Source organism: Ranitomeya imitator, chromosome 8 (assembly GCF_032444005.1).
Source record: "Ranitomeya imitator isolate aRanImi1 chromosome 8, aRanImi1.pri, whole genome shotgun sequence".
NCBI lineage: Eukaryota > Metazoa > Chordata > Amphibia > Anura > Dendrobatidae > Ranitomeya > Ranitomeya imitator.
This window is the reverse complement of record NC_091289.1, coordinates 61,493,642-61,513,383: the sequence shown is the minus strand read 5'-3', so window position 1 is coordinate 61,513,383 and position 19,742 is coordinate 61,493,642. Positions and strand designations below refer to the sequence as shown.

The window sequence follows — 19,742 nt, the reverse complement described above, 5'->3', positions numbered from 1 at the left end:
AAAAGGAGTCTGGGAGGGTCAGACGAAAAGACACCGGATTGAGAACCTCAGAAATCCTATACGGACCAATAAAACGAGGTTTAAATTTAGGAGAGGAAACCTTCATAGGAATATGACGAGAAGATAACCAAACCAGATCCCCAACACGAAGTCGGGGACCCACACGGCGTCTACGATTAGCGAAAAGCTGAGCCTTCTCCTGGGACAAGGTCAAATTGTCCACTACCTGAGTCCAGATCTGCTGCAACCTGTCCACCACAGAATCCACACCAGGACAGTCCGAAGACTCAACCTGTCCTGAAGAGAAACGAGGATGGAACCCAGAATTGCAGAAAAATGGAGAGACCAAGGTAGCCGAGCTGGCCCGATTATTAAGGGCGAACTCAGCCAACGGCAAAAATGACACCCAATCATCCTGGTCAGCAGAAACAAAACATCTCAGATATGTTTCCAAGGTCTGATTGGTTCGTTCGGTCTGGCCATTAGTCTGAGGATGGAAGGCCGAGGAAAAAGATAGGTCAATGCCCATCCTACCACAAAAGGCTCGCCAGAACCTCGAGACAAACTGGGAACCTCTGTCAGAAACAATATTCTCAGGAATGCCATGCAAACGAACCACATGCTGGAAGAAAAAGGCACCAAATCAGAGGAGGAAGGCAATTTAACCAAGGGCACCAGATGGACCATTTTAGAAAAGCGATCACAGACCACCCAAATGACCGACATCTTTTGAGAAACGGGAAGGTCAGAAATGAAATCCATCGAAATATGTGTCCAAGGCCTCTTCGGGACCGGCAAGGGCAAAAGCAACCCACTGGCACGTGAACAGCAGGGCTTAGCCCTAGCACAAATCCCACAGGACTGCACAAAAGCACGCACATCCCGTGACAGAGATGGCCACCAGAAGAATCTAGCCACTAACTCTCTGGTACCAAAGATTCCTGGATGACCAGCCAGCACCGAACAATGAAGTTCAGAGATAACTTTACTAGTCCACCTATCAGGGACGAACAGTTTCTCGGCCGGACAACGATCAGGTTTATTAGCCTGAAATTTCTGCAACACTCTCCGCAAATCAGGAGAGATGGCAGACACAATGACTCCTTCCTTGAGGATACTCGCCGGCTCAGATAACCCCGGAGAGTCGGGCACAAAACTCCTAGACAGAGCATCCACCTTCACATTTTTAGAGCCCGGAAGGTACGAAATCACAAAATCAAAACGAGCAAAAAATAACGACCAACGGGCCTGTCTAGGATTCAAGCGCTTGGCAGACTCGAGATAAGTAAGATTCTTATGATCAGTCAATACCACCACGCGATGCTTAGCTCCCTCAAGCCAATGACGCCACTCCTCGAATGCCCACTTCATGGCCAGCAACTCTCGGTTGCCCACATCATAATTACGCTCAGCAGCAGAAAATTTCCTGGAAAAGAAAGCACATGGTTTCAACACTGAGCAACCAGAACCTCTCTGTGACAAAACCGCCCCTGCTCCAATCTCAGAAGCATCAACCTCGACCTGGAACGGAAGAGAAACATCTGGTTGACACAACACAGGGGCACAGCAAAAACGACGCTTCAACTCCTGAAAAGCTTCCACAGCAGCAGAAGACCAATTAACCAAATCAGCACCCTTCTTGGTCAAATCGGTCAATGGTCTGGCAATGCTAGAAAAATTACAGATGAAGCGACGATAAAAATTAGCAAAGCCCAGGAGTTTCTGCAGACTTTTCAGAGATGTCGGCTGAGTCCAATCCTGGATGGCCTGGACCTTAACCGGATCCATCTCGATAGTAGAAGGGGAAAAGATGAACCCCAAAAATGAAACTTTCTGCACACCGAAGAGACACTTTGATCCCTTCACGAACAAGGAATTAGCACGCAGTACCTGGAAAACCATTCTGACTTGCTTCACATGAGACTCCCAATCATCAGAGAAGATCAAAATGTCATCCAAGTAGACAATCAGGAATTTATCCAGATACTCACGGAAAATGTCATGCATAAAAGACTGAAAAACAGATGGAGCATTGGCAAGTCCGAACGGCATCACCAGATACTCAAAATGACCCTCGGGCGTATTAAATGCCGTTTTCCATTCATCTCCTTGCCTGATTCTCACCAGATTATACGCACCACGAAGATCAATCTTAGTAAACCAACTAGCCCCCTTAATCCGAGCAAACAAGTCAGATATCAATGGCAAGGGATACTGAAACTTAACAGTGATCTTATTAAGAAGGCGGTAATCAATACACGGTCTTAGCGAACCATCCTTTTTGGCTACAAAAAAGAACCCTGCTCCCAATGGTGATGACGATGGGAGAATATGTCCCTTCTCCAGGGATTCTTTCACATAACTGCGCATAGCGGTGTGTTCAGGCACGGACAAATTAAATAAACGACCCTTAGGGAATTTACTACCAGGAATCAAATTGATAGCACAATCACAATTCCTATGCGGAGGTAGGGCATCAGACTTGGGCTCTTCAAATACATCCTGAAAGTCAGACAAGAACTCTGGGATGTCAGAAGGAATGGATGACGAAATAGACAAAAATGGAACATCACCATGTACTCCCTGACAACCCCAGCTGGTTACCGACATAGAGTTCCAATCTAATACTGGATTATGGGTTTGTAGCCATGGCAACCCCAACACGACCACATCATGCAGATTATGCAGTACCAGAAAGCGAATAACTTCCTGATGTGCAGGAGCCATGCACATGGTCAGCTGGGCCCAGTACTGAGGTTTATTCTTGGCCAAAGGTGTAGCATCAATTCCTCTCAATGGAATAGGACACCGCAAAGGCTCCAAGAAAAACCCACAACGTTTAGCATAATCCAAATCCATCAGATTCAGGGCAGCGCCTGAATCCACAAACGCCATGACAGAATACGATGACAAAGAGCATATCAAGGTAATGGACAGAAGGAATTTGGACTGTACAGTACCAATGACGGCAGAGCTATCGAACCGCCTAGTGCGCTTAGGACAATTAGAAATAGCATGAGTGGAATCACCACAGTAGAAACACAGCCTGTTCAGACGTCTGTGTTCTTGCCGTTCAACTTTAGTCATAGTCCTGTCGCACTGCATAGGCTCAGGTTTACTCTCAGACAATACCGCCAGATGGTGCACAGATTTACGCTCGCGCAAGCGACGACCGATCTGAATGGCCAAGGACATAGACTCATTCAAACCAGCAGGCATAGGAAATCCCACCATGACATCCTTAAGAGCTTCAGAGAGACCCTTTCTGAACCAAGCCGCCAGTGCAGATTCATTCCACAGAGTGTGTACTGACCACTTCCTAAATTTCTGACAATATACTTCTACATCATCCTGACCCTGGCACAAAGCCAGCAAATTTTTCTCAGCCTGATCCACTGAATTAGGCTCATCGTAAAGCAATCCAAGCGCCTGGAAAAACGCATCAACATTACTCAATGCAGGGTCTCCTGGCGCAAGAGAAAACGCCCAGTCCTGTGGGTCGCCGCGCAAAAAAGAAATAATAATCAAAACCTGTTGAATAGGATTACCAGAAGAATGAGGTTTCAAGGCCAGAAATAGCTTACAATTATTTTTGAAGCTCATGAACTTAGTTCTGTCACCAAAAAACAAATCAGGAATAGGAATTCTTGGTTCTAGCATAGATTTCTGATCAATTGTATCTTGAATCTTTTGTACATTTATAACGAGATTATCCATTGAGGAGCACAGAGCCTGAATATCCATGTCCACAGCTGTGTCCTGAAGCACTCTAATGTCTAGGGGAAAAAAAAAAAAAAAAAAAACTGAAGACAGAGCTGAGGAAAAAAAAAAAAATGATGTCAGGACTTCTTTTTTCCCTCTATTGAGAATCATTGGTATGGCTCCTTGTACTGTTATGCTGTGCTATCAGGCAACACAGTGTGCAGTAATCAGCGCACATACAGTGATATGGCAATAACCCAAAAACAATAGAACAAGCTCTGAGACGTGGAATCTCTGCAGACCGCAATACCTAAACCTATCCTCACACAACTAAAAGCAGCAGTGGATTGCGCCTAACACTACCTATGCAACTCGGCACTGCCTGAGGAGCTGACTAGCCTGAAGATAGAAATACAAGCCTGACTTGCCTCAGAGAAATACCCCAAAGGAATAGGCAGCCCCCCACATATAATGACTGTTAGCAAGATGAAAAGACAAAACGTAGGAATGAAATAGATTCAGCAAAGTGAGGCCCGATATTCTAGACAGAGCGAGGATAGCAAAGAGAACTATGCAGTCTACAAAAAACCCTAAAGCAAAACCACGCAAAGGAAGGCAAAAAGACCCACCGTGCCGAACTAACGGCACGGCGGTGCACCCTTTGCGTCTCAGAGCTTCCAGCAAAAGAGAATAGCACAGCTGGACAGAAAAAACGGGAACAAAAACAAGTAACACTTATCTAGCAGAGCAGCAGGCCACAGGAAAGATGCAGTAGCTCAGATCCAACACTGGAACATTGACAAGGAGCAAGGAAGACAGACTCAGGTGGAGTTAAATAGCAAGGCAGCCAACGAGCTCACCAAAACACCTGAGGGAGGAAGCCCAGAGGCTGCAATACCACTTGTGACCACAGGAGTGAATTCAGCCACAGAATTCACAACACCCTTCCCACTAGGAGATTATTTCCCTTCTTGTCCTTCCCGAGGGAATGGATGAGATTCTGCTGGGAATACCCTGGCTCCGTTTCCACTCCCCACATATTAAGTGGACCTCTGGGAGGATATTGGGTTGGAGTGAATCATGTAAAGGTAGATGTGTGATAGTGTGCGTTCAGATTTCCACCACCGAGATACCAGCAGATCTTTCTTCTCTTCCCAAATGCTATTGGTCCTATGCAGAAGTTTTTTCCAAAAAGGCTGCAGAGACTTTTCCGCCTCACCGCCCCTATGACTGTCCTATTGATCTCTTGCCTGGAGCAGAACCTCCTCGGGGACGGGTCTATCCCCTCTCCCGGAAATGGAGGTTATGTCCCAATACATCTAGGAGAATTTGGCAAAAGGGTTCATTAGGAAGTCAGTGTCACCTGCAGGGGCGGGGTTCTTCTTCGTACAGAAGAAGAACGGAGAATTATGTCCTTGCATAGATTACAGGGGTCTTAACGCCATCACCATTGAGAATAAGTACCCGCTGCCCCTGATTTCTGAGCTTTTTGATAGGCTACAGGGAGCAAGGGTATTTACCAAATTAGATCTGTGGGGTGCTTATAACCTGATTCACATCCATGAGGGGGATGAATGGAAGATGGCGTTTAATACCAGGGATGGGCACTATGAGTATCTGGTGATGCCCTTCGGGCTCTGTAATGCCCCAGCCGTTTTCCAAGACTTTGTCAACGATATCTTCCGGGATATGCTCTCCACCTCAGTCGTAGTCTATCTGGATGATATTCTCACCTTCTCTCCAGATATTGACTCCCACCGGAGAGATATTGGCAGAGTCTTCGACCTCTTACGGGCAAATTCCCTCTATGCAAAATTGGAGAAGTGTATGTTTAAGCAGGAGTCTTTACCTTTCCTGGGTTATATCATCTCCGCCCAGGGATTGGCTATGGATCCTGCCAAACTACAGGCTGTGATTTACTGGCAAGAACTCCATTCTCTTAATGCGGTGCAGCGCTTTATGGGGTTCATTAATTACTATCACCAGTTCATTCCCCACTTCTCAACCTTGGTAGCTCCCTTGGTAGCCCTCACCAAGAAGGGAGCAAATCCCAAATTATGGTCTGAAGAGGTCTCCAGGGCCTTCTCTTCTATTAAGTCTCATTTTGCTAACGCTCCCATCCTACATCATCCCAATGTTGATAAGCCGTTTATAATGGAGGTGGATGCCTCATCCGTTGGTGCAGGAGCAGTCCTCTTCCAAAAGGATGCTCAAGGTCGGAAGCATCCTTGCTTCTTCTTCTTCAAGACCTTCACACCAGCGGAGAGGAATTATTCCATCGGGGACAGGGAGTTGCTAGCAATGAAATTGGCTTTCTCGGAGTGGAGACATCTTTTGGAGGGGGCTCTGTTGTGAATTCTGTGGTCAAGCTCCCTCCTGTGGTCATGAGTGGTACTTCGGCTGGTTCTGTCTATGAGCTTCCTCTGGTGGATGTGAGTGGGGCTGCGGCTTCTGAGTTTCCTTCCTCAGGTGACGAGGTTAAGTCGTTAGCTGCTGCTCTATTTAACTCCACCTAGTTCTTTGTTCCTGGCCTCCAGTCAATGTTCCAGTATTGGTCTTGCTCTCTCCTGGATCGTTCTTGTGGCCTGTCTGCCCTGCATAAGCTAAGTTTTGCTTGTGTTACTTTTGTTTGCTATATTTTCTGTCCAGCTTGCTATATTGGTTTTTCTTGCTTGCTGGAAGCTCTGAGACGCAGAGGGAGCACCTCCGTACCGTTAGTCGGTGCGGAGGGTCTTTTTGCGCCCTCTGCGTGGTTGTTTGTAGGTTTTTGTGCTGACCGCAAAGCTATCTTTCCTATCCTCGGTCTATTCAGTAAGTCGGGCCTCACTTTGCTAAAATCTATTTCATCTCTATGTTTGTATTTTCATCTTTACTCACAGTCATTATATGTGGGGGGCTGCCTTTTCCTTTGGGGAATTTCTCTGAGGCAAGGTAGGCTTATTTTCCTATCTTCAGGGCTAGCTAGTTTCTCAGGCTGTGCCCGAGGCACCTAGGTCTGGTCAGGAGCGCTCCACGGCTACCTCTAGTGTGGTATGATAGGATTAGGGATTGCGGTCAGCAGAGTTCCCACGTCTCAGAGCTCGTCCTATGTTATAGTAACTATCAGGTCACTTTGTGTGCTCTTAACCACTAGGTCCATTGTGGTTCTGAATCACCAGTTCATAACAGTACTGGAGGCCCAAAGTACTAATGCTTCTCAATAGAGGGAAAAGAGAAGTTCTGAGACCATTTTTTTTTCTCTGTACTGTGTTTTGTCTTTCTTTTCCCCTAGACATTCGGGTGGTTCAGGACACAGGTGTAGTGATGGACCTTAATGGTCTGTCTTCTTGTGTGGATCATCTCACTGAAAGAGTACAAAATATTCAAGACTTTGTGGTTCAGAATTCTATGTTAGAACCAAGAATTCCTATTCCTGATTTGTTTTCTGGAGATAGAGCTAAGTTTCTGAGTTTTAAAAATAATTGTAAATTGTTTCTGGCTTTGAAACCCTGCTCCTCTGGTGACCCAGTTCAACAAGTTAAGATCATTATTTCTTTATTACGTGGCGACCCTCAAGACTGGGCATTTTCCCTTGCGCCAGGAGATCCTGCATTATGTAATATTGATGCGTTTTTTCTGGCGCTCGGATTGCTTTATGATGAACCTAATTCAGTGGATCAGGCAGAGAAAAATTTGCTGGCTCTGTGTCAGGGTCAGGATGAGGTCGAGATATATTGTCAGAAGTTTAGGAAGTGGTCTGTGCTCAGTGGAATGAATGTGCGCTGGCAGCAATTTTCAGAAAGGGTCTCTCTGATGCCCTTAAGGATGTCATGGTGGGATTTCCTATGCCTGCTGGTCTGAATGAGTCTATGTCTTTGGCCATTCAGATCGGTCGACGCTTGCGTGAGCGTAAAACTGTGCACCATTTGGCGGTATTATCTGAGCATAAACCTGAGCCTATGCAGTGCGATAGGACTTTGACCAGAGCTGAACTGCAAGAACACAGACGTCAGAATGGGCTGTGTTTTTACTGTGGTGATTCCACTCATGCTATCTCCGATTGTCCTAAGCGCACTAAGCGGTTCGCTAGGTCTGCCATCATTGGTACGGTACAGTCGAAATTTCTTTTTTCCGTTACTTTGATCTGCTCTTTGTCATCCTATTCTGTCATGGCATTTGTGGATTCAGGCGCTGCCCTGAATTTGATGGACTTGGAGTTTGCTAGGCGCTGTGGGTTTTTCTTGGAGCCCTTGCAGTATCCTATTCCATTGAGAGGAATTGATGCTACGCCTTTGGCCAAGAATAAGCCTCAGTACTGGACCCAGCTGACCATGTGCATGGCTCCTGCGCATCAGGAGGATATTCGCTTTTTGGTGTTGCATAATCTGCATGATGTGGTCGTGTTGGGGTTGCCATGGCTACAAGTCCATAACCCAGTATTGGATTGGAAATCAATGTCTGTGTCCAGCTGGGGTTGTCAGGGGGTACATGGTGATGTTCCATTTCTGTCTATTTCATCATCCACCCCTTCTGAGGTCCCAGAGTTCTTGTCGGATTACCGGGATGTATTTGATGGGCCCAAGTCCAGTGCCCTACCTCCGCATAGGGATTGCGATTGTGCTATCGATTTGATTCCTGGTAGTAAGTTTCCTAAAGGTCGACTGTTTAATTTGTCGGTGCCTGAGCACGCCGCTATGCGGAGTTACGTAAAGGAATCCTTGGAGAAGGGTCATATTCGCCCGTCGACGTCACCATTGGGAGCAGGGTTCTTTTTTGTGGCCAAGAAGGATGGTTCGCTGAGACCTTGTATTGATTACCGCCTTCTAAATAAAATCACAGTCAAATTTCAGTACCCCTTGCCGCTGCTGTCTGATTTGTTTGCTCGGATTAAGGGGGCTATGTGGTTCACCAAGATAGATCTTCGTGGTGCGTATAATCTTGTGCGTATTAAACAGGGCGATGAATGGAAAACAGCATTTAATACGCCCGAGGGCCATTTTGAGTACCTGGTTATGGCATTCGGGCTTTCTAATGCTCCATCAGTGTTTCAGTCCTTTATGCATGACATCTTCCGAGAGTACCTGGATAAATTCCTGATTGTATACTTGGGTGATATTTTGTCTTCTCGGATGATTGGGAGTCTCACGTGAAGCAGGTCAGAATGGTGTTCCAGGTCCTGCGTGCGAATTCTTTGTTTGTGAAGGGGTCAAAGTGTCTCTTTGGTGTTCAGAAGGTTTAATTTTTGTGTTTCATTTTTTCCCCTTCTACTATCGAGATGGACCCTGTTAAAGTTCAGGCCATTTATGAATGGACTCAGCCGACATCTCTGAAGAGTCTGCAAAAGTTCCTGGGCTTTGCTAATTTTTATCGTCGCTTCATCAATAATTTTTCTAGTATTGCTAAACCGTTGAGTGATTTAACCAAGAAGGGTGCTGATGTGGTCAATTGGTCTTCTGCTGCTGTGGAAGCTTTTCAAGAGTTGAAGCATCGTTTTTCTTTTGCCTGTGTGTTGTGCCAACCAGATGTTTCGCTCCCGTTCCAAGTCGAGGTTGATGCTTCTGAGATTGGAGCAGGGGCTGTTTTGTCGCAAAGAAGTTCTGATGGCTCGGTGATGAAACCATGCGCCTTCTTTTCCAGGAAGTTTTCGCCTGCTGAGCATAATTATGATGTTGGCAATCGAGAGTTGCTGGCCATGAAGTGGGCATTCGAGGAGTGGCGTCATTGGCTTGAAGGAGCTAAGCATCGCGTGGTGGTCTTGACTGATCACAAGAACTTGACTTATCTCGAGTCTGCCAAACGGTTGAATCCTAGACAGGCTCGTTGGTCGCTGTTTTTCTCCCGTTTTGACTTTGTGGTTTCGTACCTTCCGGGCTCTAAAAATGTGAAGGCGGATGCCCTGTCTAGGAGTTTTGTGCCCGACTCTCCGGGTTTGCCTGAGCCGGCGGGTATTCTCAAAGAGGGGATAATTTTGTCTGCCATCTCCCCTGATTTGCGGCGGGTGCTGCAAAAATTTCAGGCTAATAGACCTGACCGTTACCCAGCGGAGAAACTGTTTGTCCCTGATAAATGGACGAGTAGAGTTATCTCTGAGGTTCATTGTTCGGTATTGGCTGGTCATCCTGGAATCTTTGGTACCAGAGATTTGGTGGCTAGATCCTTTTGGTGGCCGTCTCTCTGTCGCGGGATGTGCGTTCGTTTGTGCAGTCCTGTGGGATTTGTGCTCGGGCTAAGCCCTGCTGTTCTCGTGCCAGTGGGTTGCTTTTGCCCTTGCCAGTCCCGAAGAGGCCCTGGACACATATCTCTATGGATTTTATTTCGGATCTCCCCATCTCTCAAAAAATGTCGGTCATTTGGGTGGTTTGTGATCGCTTCTCTAAGATGGTCCATTTGGTACCCTTGTCTAAATTGCCTTCCTCCTCTGATTTGGTGCCATTGTTCTTCCAGCATGTGGTTCGTTTACATGGCATTCCGGAGAACATCGTTTCTGACAGAGGTTCCCAGTTTGTTTCGAGGTTTTGGCGAGCCTTTTGTGCTAGGATGGGCATTGATTTGTCCTTTTCCTCGGCTTTCCATCCTCAGACAAATGGCCAGACTGAACGAACCAATCAGACCTTGGAAACATATCTGAGATGCTTTGTTTCTGCTGATCAGGATGATTGGGTGTCCTTTTTGCCTTTGGCTGAGTTCGCCCTTAATAATCGGGCCAGCTCGGCTACTTTGGTTTCACCGTTTTTCTGCAATTCTGGTTTCCATCCTCGTTTCTCTTCAGGGCAGGTTGAGTCTTCTGACTGTCCTGGTGTGGATACTGTGGTGGATAGGTTGCAGCAGATTTGGACTCATGTAGTGGACAATTTGACATTGTCTCAGGAGAAGGCTCAACGTTTCGCTAACCGCAGGCGCTGTGTGGGTCCCCGACTTCGTGTTGGGGATTTGGTTTGATTGTCATCTCGTTATATTCCTATGAAAGTTTCCTCTCCTAAGTTTAAGCCTCGTTTCATTGGTCCGTATAGGATTTCTGAGGTTCTTAATCCTGTGTCTTTTCGTTTGACCCTTCCAGCTTCTTTTTCCATCCATAACGTATTCCATAGGTCATTGTTGCGGAGATACGTGGCACCTGTGGTTCCATCCGTTGATCCTCCTGCCCCGGTTTTGGTTGAGGGGGAGTTGGAGTATATAGTGGAGAAGATTTTGGATTCTCGTATTTCGAGACGGAAACTCCAGTACCTGGTTAAGTGGAAGGGTTATGGTCAGGAAGATAATTCCTGGGTCTTTGCCTCTGATGTTCATGCTGCCGATCTGGTTCGTGCCTTTCATTTGGCTCATCCTGGTCGGCCTGGGGGCTCTGGTAAGGGTTCGGTGACCCCTCCTCAAGGGGGGGGTACTGTTGTGAATTCTGTGGTCAAGCTCCCTCCTGTGGTCATGAGTGGTACTTCGGCTGGTTCTGTCTATGAGCTTCCTCTGGTGGATGTGAGTGGGGCTGCGGCTTCTGAGTTTCCTTCCTCAGGTGACGAGGTTAAGTCGTTAGGTGCTGCTCTATTTAACTCCACCTAGTTCTTTGTTCCTGGCCTCCAGTCAATGTTCCAGTATTGGTCTTGCTCTCTCCTGGATCGTTCTTGTGGCCTGTCTGCCCTGCATAAGCTAAGTTTTGCTTGTGTTACATTTGTTTGCTATATTTTCTGTCCAGCTTGCTATATTGGGTTTTCTTGCTTGCTGGAAGCTCTGAGACGCAGAGGGAGCACCTCCGTACCGTTAGTCGGTGCGGAGGGTCTTTTTGCGCCCTCTGCGTGGTTGTTTGTAGGTTTTTGTGCTGACCGCAAAGCTATCTTTCCTATCCTCGGTCTATTCAGTAAGTCGGGCCTCACTTTGCTAAAATCTATTTCATCTCTATGTTTGTATTTTCATCTTTACTCACAGTCATTATATGTGGGGGGCTGCCTTTTCCTGTGGGGAATTTCTCTGAGGCAAGGTAGGCTTATTTTCCTATCTTCAGGGCTAGCTAGTTTCTCAGGCTGTGCCCGAGGCGCCTAGGTCTGGTCAGGAGCGCTCCACGGCTACCTCTAGTGTGGTATGATAGGATTAGGGATTGCGGTCAGCAGAGTTCCCACGTCTCAGAGCTCGTCCTATGTTATAGTAACTATCAGGTCACTTTGTGTGCTCTTAACCACTAGGTCCATTGTGGTTCTGAATCACCAGTTCATAACAGGGCTCGTTATCCCTTTCAAGTCTTCACGGACCACAAAAATTTGGTATATTTACAAACAGCCCAGCGGCTACATTCTCGTCAGGCCAGATGGTCCTTGTTCTTCTCCCGTTTCCACTTTACCCTCCATTATCTCACTGGGGAGAAGAACATTCGTGCTGATGCCCTCTCTCACTCCGTTGTGTCATCTGAGGAGGAAGGGGAGCCTCGGCTTATTGTCCCTTCTGAGAATCTGAGAACCGTAGCTCCGGTTTCGCTAGAGTCTATGCCTCCGGGCAAGACTTTTGTACCCATTAATTTGCGACTGTGACGATAATGTATAATATAAGTTTTAGTTTCTCTTACCAGCACATATAGGGTGGGCGTTGATCCCCCTTCTCTCTGTGTTTCTGTTTGTGGAGATGTGTATGTGTAGATCCCAAACCCCTCATGCCCCTCCCAGAAGAATTTTTACGACCGCTATAGCTTCAGTGGACAGTTGTGCCAGCTAGAACTGGTCTGATATCCCTCTCAAGACATGCGGTTCTTTGTCCTGTAATAGTGAGTTATTGGGCCACCGATTTGGGATAGGAAAATAATAAGTCCCTGTTGCGAATCTCCATCGGCTGATCTGTCAGCCACTGTAAGCACGAGCTTCTAATTCCAACACGTAAAAAGTATGGATTTCTCCGGAACTGTATGTCCCAACTAGGACAAATTTGGTCTCATTAGAAAGCCAATTTTAAAATAAGATGAATGCTGGGTGAGTTATGATTCTGACATGTTTGGGAACGAAAATACAAGAATTATAAGAATTGTTGGAGAAAACTGCACAGCTGAAGACATAAGAGGGTCTGAGTAAACCAACCCTTTTAGTGATGTCACGAGGCTGCAGTTTTTAAGTGACTCCACTTTGCCCAGCCTTCAGTCTGAGTCCTACCTGAGGAGCTGTTCCTCTCCAGACCTCCTGATGCTCTGGGACTTCTGGGCTCTGCCTGCCAGCATGGTTTGCCTGCAATGATCTGAGATAATAAAGCGTTGTTTTTTGCTTCGGTTTTTTTTACGGTGTTCACTGAAGGGGTTAACTAGTGGGACAGTTTTATAGGTCGGGTCGTTAAGGACGCGGTGATACTAAATATGTGTACATTTATTGTTTTTTTTTTATTTAGATAAAGAAATGTATTTATGGGAACAATATATTTTTTTCTTTATTTAGGATTTTTTTTTTTACACAACTAAATTTTTTTTTTTTACTTTATAACATTGCCACAGGGGGGACATCATGTTATAAGGTCACATCGCTGATCTGACACTTTGCAGAGCACTGTGTCAGATCAGCGATCTGACGTGCATTGCTGCAGGCTTACTAGCGCCTGCTCTGAGCAGGTGCTGGTAAGCCACCTCCCTGTAGGACCCGGATGCAGCCCTGCGGCCATTTTGAGTCCGGTGCCTGCAGGGATGAGACGCTCGGTACAAAGTGAGCACATCGCCTTGTACCGAGGATCTCAGGGAAGCCCGCAGGGAGCCCCCTCCCTGCGCGATGCTTCCCTATGCCCCCGGAACGCTGCGATCATGTTTGATCGCATTGTGCCGGGGGTTAAGGTACCCGGGGGGTCCATGACCGCTCCTGGCACATAGTGCCGGATGTCAGCTGCGATAGTCAGCTGACACCCGGCCACGTTCGGCTGCGCTCCCACCGAGAGCGCAGCGGATCGCTATGACTTACTATCCCATCCCTGGGAATTAAGTCCCAGGTCACCTTGACGGGATAGTACGTCAAATGGGATTAAGGGGTTAATGACGTCATATTCAATTTGACTACCAAATGTTATCAAATGCTGTGTCATACCTGTGGGTTCAAAATGTTCCCTATACCCATGGATAAAATCATTGAGGGGCGTGGTTTCCAAAATGAGGTCACTTGTAGGGGGTTTAGGTACATTAGCGGCTATTCAAACGCGTCATGGCATCCACTAATTATTCAAGCAAATTTTTTATTCAAAAGTCGATTGGCGCTCCTTCCCGTCCGATCTCTGCTATACATCTAAACATTAGATTTCCCCCACAAATAAGGTATCGGCATACTTAGGAGAAATTGCACAACCAATTTTGGGGTCCATTTTCTACTGTTACCCCTGTGAAAATAAAAAAGTTTGGGTCTAACGTAAATCTTTGGTGAAAAAAATTACTGTAAATGTTGATTTTTTCCTTCCATATTGCTTCAGTTCCTGTAAAGCACCTGAAGTGTTAATAAACTTCATGAATGTGCTTTTGAGCACCTTGTTAGGTGCAGTTTTTAGAATGGCGTCACTTTTGGGTATTTTCTGTCAAATAGGCCCCCAAAGTCACTCAAATGTGATGTGGTCCCTAAACAAAATGGTTTTATAAATTTTATTGGAAAAATGAGAAATCACTGGTCAACTTTTAACCCTTCTAATTTACTAGCAAAAAAAAATTATGTTTCAAAAGTTGTGCTGATGTAAAGAACACATGTGGGAAATGTTATTTATTAACTATTTTGTGTGACATAACTCTCTGATTTAAGGGCATAAGAATTAAAAGTTTGAATATTGTGAAATTTTCAACATTTTCGCGACGTTTCCATTTTTTCCACAAATAAACGCAAGTCATATCGAATAAATTTTAACTCTATCATGAAATATAATATGTTACAAAAAAAAAAACTGTCTCAGAATCAGTGGGATACGTTGAAGCGTTCCAGAGTTACAACCTCATAAAATGGCAGTAGTCAGAATTGTAAAATTTGGCTTGGTCATTAAGGTTAATAATGGCTTGGTCATTAAGGGGTTAAAGCACATTCAAACGTTGCAAAACAAATGGGTGGAGCTGGGGCAGAAGTGGGCATGGCACCAACTGTCATCTAAATCATTACCAGATGTGGCATACATCACACTGTCATGAATAAAGCAACTTCTCCCAATTTAGTGATGAACAATGCCTTTTCCAGCATGATGGAGATCATGTCCCAAGGCAAAAGTGATAACTAAGTGGTTCGGTGTACAAAACATTGACATTTTGGGTCTATGACCAGGAATCTTCCCAGATCTCAATCACACTGAGTTTTGTTGTGGTCAAGCAAAAAAATGGGTGCACAAACAAAAACACCAAAATCATGATGAAGCACTAATTAGACAAGAATGGGCTTGTCATCAGTCAAGATTTGGCCCAGAAAATAATATCCAGCTGCCAGAGCGAAAGGCAGAAGTCTTAAAAATTAAGTCAACACTTTAAATTTAGAGTGTTTGCATTACCTTGATGTATTTGTCAATAAAAGTTTAAAAGTTTTTAACCCCTTAATCCCATATGACGTACTATCCCGTCAAGGTAACCTGGGACTTAATTCCCAGTGACGGGATAGTACGTTATACGCGATCGGCCGCGCTCACGGGGGGAGCGTGGATGATCGGATCGCGGCCGGGTGTCAGCTGACTATCCCAGCTGACATCCGACACTATGTGCCAGGAGTGGTCTCGGACCGCTCCCGACACATTAACCCCCGGCACACCGCGATCAAACATGATCGTGGTGTGCCGGCGGTACAGGAAAGCATCCCGCAGGGAGGGGGCTCCCTGCGTGCTTCCCTGAGACCCCCGCAGCAACGCGATGTGATCGCGTTGCTGCGAGGGTCTCTTACCTTCCTCCCTGCAGCAGGCCCGGATCCAAAATGGCCGCGGCATCCGGGTCCTGCAGGGAGGGAGGTGGCTTACCAAGTGCCTGCTCAGAGCAGGCGCTTGGTAAGTCTGCAGTCCTGTAAGTCAGATCGCTGATCTGACAGAGTGCTGTGCAAACTGTCAGATCAGCGATCTGTGATGTCCCCCCCTGGGACAAAGTAAAAAAGTAAAAAAAAAACATTTTCCACATGTGTAAAAATAAATAAATAAATAAATAAATTCCTAAATAAAGAAAAAAAAATATTATTCCCATAAATAAATTTCTTTATCTAAATAAAAAAACAAACAATAAAAGTACACATATTTAGTATCGCCGCATCCGTAACGACCCAACCTATAAAACTGTCCCACTAGTTAACCCCTTCAGTAAACACCGTAAGAAAAAAAAACGAGGCAAAAAACAACGCTTTATTATCATACCGCCGAACAAAAAGTGGAATAACACTTGATCAAAAAGACATATATAAACTACCATGGTACCACTGAAAATGTCATCTTGTCCTGCAAAAAAACGAGCCGCCATACAGCATGATCAGCAAAAAAATAAAAAAGTTATAGTCCTGAGAATAAAGTGATGCCAAAATAATTATTTTTTCTATAAAATAGTTTTTATCGTATAAAAGAGCCAAAACATAAAAAATTATATAAATGAGATATCGCTGTAATCGTACTGACCCGAAGAATAAAACTGCTTTATCCATTTTACCAAATTCGGAACGGTATAAATGCCTCTCCCAAAAGAAATTCATGAATAGCTGGTTTTTGGTCATTCTGCCTCACAAAAATCGGAATAAAAAGCGATCAAAAAATGTCACATGCCCGAAGTACCAATTAAAACGTCAACTCGTCCCGCAAAAAACAAGACCTCACATGACTCTGTGGACCAAAATATGGAATAATTATAGGTCTCAAAATGTGGAGATGCAAAAACTTTTTTGCTATAAAAAGAGTCTTTTAGTGTGTGACAGCTGCCAATCATAAAAATCCACTATAATAAATGCTATAAAAGTAAATCAAACCCCCCTTCATCACCCCCTTAGTTAGGGAAAAATAATAAAATTAAAAAAAAAATGTATTTATTTCCATTTTCCCGTTAGGGTTAGGGCTAGGGTTTGGGTTAGGGCTAGGGTTAGGGCTAGGGTTAGGGCTAGGGTTAGTGTTGGGGCTAGGGTTGGAGCTAAAGTCAGGGTTAGGGTTGGGGCTAAAGTTAAGGTTAGGGTTTGGATTACATTCACGGTTGGGATTAGGGTTTGGATTAGAGTTAGGGGTGTGTCAGGGTTAGGGGTGTGGCTAGGGTTACTGTTGAGATTAGGGTTAGGGGTATGTTTGGATTTGGGTTTCAGTTAGAATTGGGGGTTTCCACTGTTTAGGCACATCAGGGGCTCTCCAAATGTGACATGGCATCCGATCTCAATTCCAGCCAATTCTGCATTGAAAAAGTAAAACAGTGCTCCTTCCTTTCCGAGCTCTCCCGTGCGCCCAAACAGGGGTTTACCCCAACATATGGGGTATCAGTGTACTTGGGACAAATTGGACAACTTTTGGGGTCCAAGGTCTCCTGTTACCCTTGGGAAAATAAAAATTGGGGGGGGGGGGGCTAAAAATCATTTTTGTGGAAAAAAAAAGATTTTTTATTTTCACCGCTCTGCGTTGTAAACTGTAGTGAAACACTTGGGGGTTCAAAGTTCTCACAACACATCTAGATAAGTTCCTTGGGGGGTCTAGTTTCCAATATGGGGTCATTTATGGGGTGTTTCTACTGTTTGGGTACATCAGGGGCCCTGCAAATGCAATGTGACGCCTGAAAATACAAAACTGGTGGCTAATAAATCATTATTTTCACGGCTCAGCGTTATAAAATGTAGTGAAACACTTGGGGGTTCAAAGCTCTCAAAACACATCTAGATAAGTTCCTTAGGGGGTCTAGTTTCCAAAATGGTGTCACTTGTGGGGGGTTTTAATGTTTAGGCACATCAGGTGCTCTCCAAACGTGACATGGTGTCCCATCTCAATTCCAGTCAATTTTGCATTAAAAAGTAAAATGGCGCTCCTTCCTGTTATGGTCTGGTGATTAAGGAGCGACATGCGACTAGCTCTGAGCAGGTGGTAACTATACTGACCACAGTCCCTAAGCTCAACGCAACACTAGAAGTAGCCGTGGGATCCTCCTAACTCTGCCTAGGCATCTCGTCACAGCCTAAGAGCTAACTACCCCTAAAGATAGAAGCAGGAAAACTATCTTGCCTCAGAGAAAATCCCCAAAGGATAGATTAGCCCCCCACATGTAATGACTGTGAGAGGAGAAGGAAATGACATACGTAGTATGAAACAAGATTTAGCACAGGAGGCCACTTCTAGCTAGATAGAAATAGTACAGGACAGAACGCTGTGCGGTCAGTAAAAAACTAGAAAAAGTCCACCGCAGAGAAATGCAAAAATCTCCACACCTGACTAAAGGTGTGGAGGGCGAACTCTGCTGCCCAGAGCTTCCAGCTTAGCTGAATAGATCCATACTGATAAGCTGGACAAATGAGCAAAACAAAGAAAGTGCTGAACAACAAAGTCCACAACAAGTGAACTGCAAAAGGACAAGCAAGGACTTAGCTTTGCAGAACTGGTCAGAGTGTCAGGAAAATCCTAAGAGCAATGACTCCAGGCTAGAACAATTGACAACTGGCATTGAATGAGGGATAAGGCCAGACTAATATAGCCGAGCCAGAAAGACGATCAGTGAAAACAGCTGCAGAAGCTAACTCCAAGAAGCAGCCACACCACTCAAAACCACAGGAGGGAGCCCAAGAGCAGAACTCACAAAAATGCTACTTACAACCACCGGAGGGAGTCCAAGAGCGGAATTCACAGCACCTTCCCTTCCAAGCTCTGCCATGCGCCCAAACAGTCGTTTACCCCCACATATCGGGTATCAGCGTACTCAGGACAAATTGCACAACAACTTTTGGGGTCCAATTTCTTCTCTTACCCTTGGGAAAATAAAGAATTGGGGTGAAAAGATAATTTTTGTGAAAAAATATGATTTTTTATTTTAACGGCTCTGCATTATAAACTTCTGTGAACCACTGGTTGGGTGAAAGTGCTCACCACACATCTAGATAAGTTCCTTAGGGGGTCTACTTTCCAAAATGGTGTCACTTGTGGGGGGTTTCAATGTTTAGGCACATCAGTGACTCTCCAAACGCAACATGGCGTCCCATCTCAATTCTTGTCAATTTTGCATTGAAAAGTCAAACGGCGCTCCTTCCCTTCCGAGCTCTCCCATGCACCCAAACAGTGGTTTACCCCCACATATGGGGTATCAGCGTACTCAGGACAAATTGTACAACAACTTTTGGGGTCCAATTTCTTCTCTTACCCTTGGGAAAATAAAAAAATTGGGGGGCGAAAAGATAATTTTTGTGAAAAAATATGATTTTTTATTTTTACGGTAGTAGTTTGAACAGTCATTCTGTGCTGACAGAGTCCCTTTTAGGTCTCGTACAGAGAAGAATATCATATAGACTTGCGCTATCCAAGCTAAAATTATTAATTAGGGCTGTTCAGATGGCATTTTTTTCATAGGAGCCGACTATGTCTGTGAAAAAAATTGCAGCAGGCAATAATTTCTTTGCTATGAGATTCGATTCTCCTATTCACGCCCATGGATGCACAAAAAAAAATCGAATCCAATATGGATCATACATATTGCATTTGAATTTTTTGTATACATTATTAACATATGAGACTGTATTTGATCATGTACATTTTAAACTGTTGATGTGCAAACACAGATGTACAAACACGGATGCCACTCAAATGTAGGAAAGGGCATATGGATGACAATATGGATGAAAATCTGACAATTCTTAATTTCCTCTTTTAAAGTCGGCCTAAGGGTTCACTCACATGAGCGTATAACACGGCTGAGTGTTATTTGATGTTTTATCACTCCGACCAATATTCTATTATGGGGCAGTGCATTCTGCCAGTGTCTCCAGAATTCGGATCAAGCGCACCCATTTAAGTCTTTGGGTGCAGATAAAACTTTAGACTGCACTAAGATGCCATCCGAGTGCAGTCCGACATCCACGGACACAGACAATGGAGAAATTACATTCTCAACCTTTTCCACACCTGTGCTCCGATTCTTGCATGTGAGAGAATCAGATCACATTACGATGACACTCGGCTCAAAC

General features: G+C 45.1%; 1 protein-coding gene across 1 annotated transcript in view; it reads left to right on the top strand.

The window, feature by feature from the left end:
* The window catches only part of DMC1 (DNA meiotic recombinase 1), a 286,638-nt gene that overhangs the window by 195,640 nt on the left and 71,256 nt on the right, over positions 1 to 19,742 (top strand). The gene's annotated exons all lie outside the window — the stretch shown is intronic.